Source organism: Macaca fascicularis, chromosome 17, assembly GCF_037993035.2.
Source record: "Macaca fascicularis isolate 582-1 chromosome 17, T2T-MFA8v1.1".
Classification (NCBI taxonomy): domain Eukaryota; kingdom Metazoa; phylum Chordata; class Mammalia; order Primates; family Cercopithecidae; genus Macaca; species Macaca fascicularis.
This window is the reverse complement of record NC_088391.1, coordinates 93,864,673-93,872,963: the sequence shown is the minus strand read 5'-3', so window position 1 is coordinate 93,872,963 and position 8,291 is coordinate 93,864,673.

The following is an 8,291-nucleotide window of genomic DNA, read 5'->3' as shown; positions in this document are numbered from 1 at the left end:
AAAAGCCATCACCTTTGAGAGTAATACTGTGAGAGCAAACAAAGTAGCATTGGTTAGAGACATTGAAAGAGGACACAGGGTATTTTTTCCTCCAAGAGATACCAAACTATGACAAATGTTTGAGCCTTATCTATCTATGTTAAGTTGGAATTCAGATGTGAAATGGTCAACACAGAGGCCCATGTTGATATATTGTTAAGACTGAAAAGAGAAGTCAAACAATTTTTTCTGACAAAAAGTCTGATGTAATTGACTGGTTTCTCTGCTAATTAAGAAATATAAAAGACATTTCTTGTAAATTACATGAGCTCAATCTATAGCTCTAAGGTTTAAAAAATATATTTAAAACATACGAAAGCACATTATAAAATAATTGACCTAAAATACATAAAGAACTCTTGAAACTCAATAATAAGTCAAGGAACCCAACTGAAAAATGAGCAGGCCGGGCGCGGTGGCTCAAGCCTGTAATCCCAGCACTTTGGGAGGCCGAGTCGGGCGGATCACAAGGTCAGGAGATCGAGACCATCCTGGCTAACACGGCGAAACCCCGTCTCTACTAAAAACACAAAAAATTAGCCGGGCGAGGTGGCGGCGCCTGTGGTCCCAGCTACTCGGGAGGCTGAGGCAGGAGAATGGCGGGAACCCGGGAGGCGGAGCTTGCAGTGAGCTGAGATCTGGCCACTGCACTCCAGCCTGGGCGACAGAGCGAGACTCCGTCTCAAAAAAAAAAAAAAAAAAAAAAAAAAAAAATGAGCAGAAGAATTTGAATAGACACTTCAGCAAAAAAATTGTACTAAAAGCAAACAAGCACATGGCAATGGGAGGTACATTCATGAGAAGATACTCAACATGACTTAATATTAGATAAATCCAAATTAAAGCCACAATAAGGTACCACTGCATGCTCAATAAAATAACTAAAAAGAAAAAAGTGCTGATAATAATAAGTGTTCACAAGAATGTAGATTGCTAAGCGGTACAACCACTTTCAAAAACATGTTGCAGCTTCTTATAAACATATACTGACCATGAAACCCAGCAGTCTCCCTCCTAGGTATTTACTCAAGGTAACCAGAAGTAAAATGCTGACAAAAAGCCAATCAGGCATCAAGCATCTGGGGAGGCAATTACAGCAAAAAGACATGACACACCGTTTGGGAGTGACAGAAATGTTCTATATCATAACTTTGGTGGTAGATCCACAACTTTGTACACTTGTCAAAATTCACAGAACTGTACATTTAAAATTAGTGAATCTTATTCTATGTAAACGTTATTATAATAAAGCTGATCAAATATTTTATTGCCCAAGATGTAGCAGGAAATGTATCTAATACTTTTATCTTCCCAACCCTTTTCTGAGAATAGAGTTAAATTTGCAGACTCTAAGTGGAAGAAGAAGAGTCTAGAGCTCTTCGATACATCTAGGAAAGCCTTTGGTGGCACACTTTCCAGAAATTGAGACAGCAAATGACTTCAGTACAAGAAACATTTTGAAAGATGGGTAATTCCAATTATTTATTTTCAAGAAAACTGAAAGAGGATTCCATCAAGTTGTTAATCCTTACATTTTAAAAAGGTTTTGATGATAGACCACTATGTGATATTGTTTTTGCGTGTAACTTGGAAATCTGAGGGGCAATATATACCAAAAATCCTCTCGTTATCACCTTCCTCTTTATGTGAACAAGGTTTATAAGCACTGAAATCCATGAAAAAGAGGCACAAAATGGTGGTTGAACTCTGTCTCAGTCTAACAATAACAGGATAGTGTGTATTGCATTCCAGGCTTTCGTCTAAGTTATTTATATATGTGAACTCATTTAGTCCTCACAAAATCTCTACAGGATAGGTAATATTTCTCCCACTTTTATAATTGAGGGAACTTAGGCACAGAATTGTTAAATAAATTTCCCAATGTCTCTCAGCTTTCAACGGGCAAAACTTGAACTCCAGAAGTTTAGCTGTATATTCTCTACTGTTGACCACAGCACTAAACTACATAATATTTATCCAAAAATACACAGAGTGTCAAAATTTTCATAAATACATTACATTAGAATAAAATTCTATAATGGAAAATGGATTAACATAAATTCAAGTCAAAAGAAAAACAATGTAAAATTCTCAAAAATGAAGGCAGAGCTTCTCATTTTTTAAAAAACAGGTAATAAATATCATATCTATGAGCTGTGTAGATTTCAATGGATGTATTTAAAAGTGATGTATCACTTTAGTTTTAAATTTCCATTTTTATCAAATTGTATTTTCAGCTTTTGTCAGAAATTGAACTTGTAATTATTTAACCTTATAATAACAAATGTTAAACATCAGCTAAGAATGTACAAAGTATACATCAGCTTTAAAAATTGTTCTGGAGTTATGTAACCAAGTTTCTTTTATTTTCTAAATTCCAGTGGTTTGACCTTCTATTAATTTGCTAAGTAGTACATGTAAAACCTGTTCAGTGTTATAAAGCTGGTAGGGAAAAATTAATTCTAAGAAATGATCATCGCCTTTGCTGGGAATAAGTACATACCAACAAATACACCAATAAGTAATAAGAGAGACAATATCATCATTTAAAATTAAAAATAGTAGTTTAGGATGTTTAAATACAAAGATTACTTGCATGTCAAACCAGCAGAGTTTTCGGCTGCTTGATTGATTTATACAGTATAAGTGAATTCTTAAGTCATTGTGGTTACTGTTCTCAAATCAGAAGAATTTTAAAAGAATAGCTTTGAAAAATAACAAATACGATTCTGTCCTTTGGCTACTAGGACATAATGACTCTTTTATGCCTCGTGGCATAAGAAACATAAGGCTAAGCCTTCTAAGCTGTATCGCTAATGTCAATCCTTTAAAGGAGTCAGTGAAGATAATACAGATATTCATTAAGAACAAAATGAGACAGAGAAGGAAAAGGGTTATGAAATCATGTTAAGTGAAGAAAGCAAACTGGTAGTTAATTATATTTATATTGCAATCCATGCAAATGATAGGAAATTAAAAGGAGGAGAAACATTAATGGTGTTTTTTTTTTTTTAAGGAAATGAGACCTTGAGGTTGCTATTTCAACATTTTTCTTTACTATCCTATGATATCTGCGACAATAAAATCAAGAGAAAGAAATATTAAAAGTGGCTTCAAGGATTAACATGGCTCCCCTGGGGTCAATGTATGGGTCTGCTGAGTATGGAAGGAGTGGAGAGAAATGAATGTCTCCATTGGTCTTGCCGTTTCTGCCATCTGTACCTTCTTCCTTCCCGCTGGCCCTAGGAATCTCTGCCCCTCACCAGTAAGGCACAGGCTTTTCAGGTGTGGCAGACATTATTGTCTGGTTAACCCAGCACTCATTTCCAACCCCGTCTCCGATTCCCACCTCAACTAAAAACACACATGTCAACCTTCATTTGCAGCTAGGTAGCCATGTAACACATTTTTAGACAATTACATAGAAGCAGAAATCTCTTCAGGAAGATTCTAGCAAAGCCTTTGGTAATTTTTTGTTGATGTTGCTATCGAGGTAATAGAGGCACCTGCCACTGACCCTTCTCCCACCTCCTCCTGCCTTAAAGACAAAGGGTTGCCTGGTGCTGCAACTGCGACTATAGAACAGCACAGAACCAGCTATAGCAGTGTTGAGCCACTGAAGCAAAGCCAACAGCTGCCAGCCTGTAGACTTGACACCTAAGCAAAACAAACACCTACTTACTTAATCTGTTGTTACCCAGATATGTTATCACTTGCAGCTAGGAGGATTCCTAATTTACAGACCTGTTGATCCCTGTCACTGGAGTTGCCTTAGAGATAAGGTACCCACAAAAATGCCTGAGGAGTCAGTGAACAACAGAAAACTTAAAAGGCTAAGAGGAGTATCAAGGCAATCTCTCCCTAGAGCATTTGGCTTGGGGCACAACAAGGTGGAAAGTTGCGTAAAGATTATGACTATAACATTTGATTTGCCATATCTCTCATTATCACAAAGGAAATTTATTGCATACTTATATTCATATTAGCCCTGAATCCAAATGTTTAAAATGTTGCTCATTTCCAAACCAAAAGAATCTTCCCCACAGACTTAAATTTAAAAGTAACAAACACAGAAGTTGCAGAGGTAGAGAATAAAAATTATTTGTTACATTTCCAAATAGCTACTGCCAAGATATGTGTTAAAAATATTTCATTTGTACACAGTGCAATTATAATGATTTTTATTAATTCTCCAGCAGACCATACACATTTCTTTAAAGGATAATTACACTATTTATTTGCAGTAATAAAAATAAAGTCCTGCCATATAGCAATTAGGTGGGGTAGAGGGCAGAAAGCAAAATAAAAATTATGTAATTCTAATGTGTAGTAATCGTTTTTGAAGCTTTTGAATACATATTTATTACACTGGGTTTCCAACTGCACATAGAGTCATCACTCATACCATCCTAAGACTTTTGAGTAAATATGCATTAGGCGAGTTTTAAGCACTCATTATTAACTCAGTCAACCAGAACAAATTCATTAACTGTAAGCTTATCTAGTTTATCAAGTGAATCTAGACTAAGTTCTTGGGAATGTGCTTAAACTTTAAATATTTATTCGTTAGACCTTGCTAGAATCCTAGAGTAATATATTCATTATGCTGGGAACTTTTAATGTGCTGTGTCAAATTATGTTCTCCCAAATGCTGAAGCGATATAATATAATTAACTTTATAACCTGGGTGTTAATTCTTATGATATAAAGGACCATGAATGAATCACCAGCATTGCAGGGTTTGCTGCCTTTGGTCACGAAATCCCCATACGTTGTCTCTTCCAACATTTTCAGCTCTTGTCTCTCTGCTCATACTAGGAAATTTGGTTTCTTTCTTCTTCACCTGAAAAGTCTACTGTTGAACCAAAAAAATTCCCTCAAGCCAAACACTGATACCTCCCCCAGGCCACTCAATAAGGTCCTTTGCTTAAAGTTGCTCCTAAATCCAGCCTCCCTTCAAAAGAATCTCTCATCTCCTTAGGGCCAAGGAGGTGAGAATAAAATCACCTGTCCAGCCAGAACTGCTATCTCTACAGGATTCACTTTATCTTACATGACACACACCACCATAATTGTTAAGATACTGTCCATTATTTTTCATATTTGGTTATCTCATTACTCTCCACCCTTTCTAAACTCCCATCATTTTTATTTTCTGCACTATCATTTGGCACTTTGCAAAGGCTTATTTTGTTAGTTTTCTTTCACCTCCTCCAAACCTCATAAATAGTTATGGTTTGATGACTCTTCAGTAAATTAATGATTATTTTAATGACCTATATCAGAGACCTATCACATAGGTCTTTAAAAGTTTCAAAATGTCTTTATTTCTTTTCCATGCCACCTAGCAAAGGCGTTCTTATCCTCGTCTTTCAAAATATCAATAGCCCTGCAACAAATTATCTCATAACTCACAAAATACACATTGACTCCACACATACATATCAGCAACCCATTTACAGTCACACCTTGCCGTTCATACCAAATGTTTCCTGGCTAAACAAGCAAGCATTTATGTAGGGCCATACTTAACCGTTACCTGAATTATCATCAGTTCTGTGGAAAAACTTATGAGAAATGATGACAATTACCCAAGGGCCGACTGTGTGACTGTGTTTGTGTTTATGTATGTGAGCATGAGAAAGCATGTTTTATGTGTCTAACTAGTATGAACAGCATCCTGATATTTATGCAGATGTTTTCCATAAGATACAACACTATCCTTGCAAAAGCAAGATGTGTATTTGCAAAGGAGAAATCTTCTGATTATCACTCATGTGTGTTGTCCAGCTTACTGAAGCTTCTTCCGTTTATTACACACTTTTCTAACAATGCAGAAAAGGTCTACTCAGCAACTTCATTCCCCAGAGTAACAAACACATCTCCAGTGCCTAGTCCTGCCCTGTCCCTTTACCGACTCTCTCTTTCAAGGACTTGAACATTGTATAGACTTGGAAAGAAGCTCTATTATATACGATGGTGACGGGCGTAAGTCATACACCTCAGGTTCTGTTCATTCCACATTTCATCTTATCTTTATTTTATGGCTCTATTTTATTGTCATTGAGATTACTGAATCATAAACCTAAGAGGAAAAATGTTCCATTTTAAAATATATTTTATACTATTGGGGGGTTACGCTCATAGTATGAATCTTCATATCTATGTCACTTAGTTAAAATGCCTGGGTATTGTATCACACAATATTATGGTATTTCAACCTCTCTTGCACTCACCCCACCAACAGGTGACCTCCATGAAGTCAGGGACTTTTATACTCAGTCTTAGAAACTTAGTGACAAAAATAATACCTAGCTCATAGTAGGCATGCGACAATATTTGTGAATAAGAAGTCTATCAAAATTAACATTGAAAACCTCAACACATGTGACACTTGGCTGCTCCCATTTCCCTCCCATTTTTCTGCCCCTCATAAGTTTCTCTTCATCTCTCTGTGATCTCTCCTAGCAGTTGTGAACATGTGTGATATTTATTTCTTGCCTCTGTGATATCAAGCATAGAAAATAGGTAATTTGCCTTATTAAATTTAGATGTATTGACTTTAACTTTATACTGTTAATGACTCTAATATCTATTTCCAATCTTGATCTTTAATTTAAGCTTCAGTCCTATATCTCCAACTGCATAAAGACCCTGCTATTTTAAGGTGATACCTGTCCTCTTCACACTAAAATTGAATCTGCTTACTTAATTCCATTCTTTCTATCAATAGGATTCTCTCAGTCAGCCCACTGAAAATCTGAAACTGTCTTCTACTCTTTTCTTTCCTTTATGCCCCGTAGCCAACCAGTTAAAATGATCGGTCTAATCCTAGTTCAAAAAGTCTCCTAAATCCAATCCTTCCTCTTTGTTTTCATTACTTTATTCCAGTAATAGTTCTCATTTTCTCGTATCTGGACAACTACATCAGCCTCTTGGTTTCTCTTATTCTAGTCTCTCCTTTCTCTAAAACCTTATACACCCAACATTTGACTGCATGTTCAGCGAATATTAGGAGTCAAGGGCTATTTGTTCAATAAATAAATGAAAGAATTATTTAATGGATAAATGTTGTACCATATAACATGCCTTAGATACTGAATTTATCATAGGTGATGTCTGCCCCCATACATTTCAACCCAGACTTCAAATCTGTTCATAACCTGACTCCAACTTTTGTCCACCATGTCTAAACGACCCCCACTGTCCCAGGTAGTTTACCCGCATCAGTCCAAACTCAAGTTTCTCTAGCTCTGAAGAGCACCTCTCACACTTTTCATATATGTAAGATTTGCCCTATTACCTCCGTGAATAGATGTCAAGAATGACTTGTGCTGCTCATTGGCCTCTCAACTTCTCTGAATTCTTCTAATATCCTCTACATAATAGTAATAAATTTTGGCGTTCTAATCTGCAATGTCACTTCACTACTTCTTGCACATAAGTCTTTTTCCCTCAGAGAGATTTACATAATCTGGGAGGCCTGAGACTGCATCTTAAGGTCCTTGCTTGACTGACTCCAATGATTTAAAGGACTGGGTATTTCTTTAATGTCTACATACTTCATTTGGCCTTGGTATACTTCCTGTGGAGAATACAAAGGGAAGCTAACTTTAAAGCAGAACAGAATCTCCACCTCACGGGTTCCTGAAAGGAAAATCACGTTCTACATCAATTTATTAACAAGGAGTATATAACTCAAGAGGACCTTTCTAAGTAGAACTCCCTAAATGTTTTCATTTATAACCATGAAATAGAAAAAGAAGTAAAATATCAGGATAAGAATATCTTACTTTTTTATTATTGTTTCCTGAATTACCCAAAATTGACTTGCTAATACTGCATATTAGTAGTCAGTTAAAATGAGAAAAAATATATAGACTTGCTCCTGTTCTTATAAAAGAAATGTCTAGAAAAACATTTCATTCGAAGGTTTTCTATGTACTTAAAAGTAACAAATCTGCATGACCTCTTTTTAAAAGCACAGTAATAGTAATAGTAATGCCAAAAGAAAGACAATAAACAGAGCTAGAAATCAGATATCAAAGAAAGTACCATATAATTTTATTAAGAATGTTTGTTCCTGCAACTCAAAAGTTGAAAATACTCTTATCGGATAAGTTTCAAAGATAAGAAGAATGACTGAAGATAAGGTTTATTTTTGACCCTCCAAGGACTTTACTTTTAGTAAAATATTAAAAATAATAAAAGATATAACTCACATTTTTTCACCTAAGGAAACGCTCTGCTGT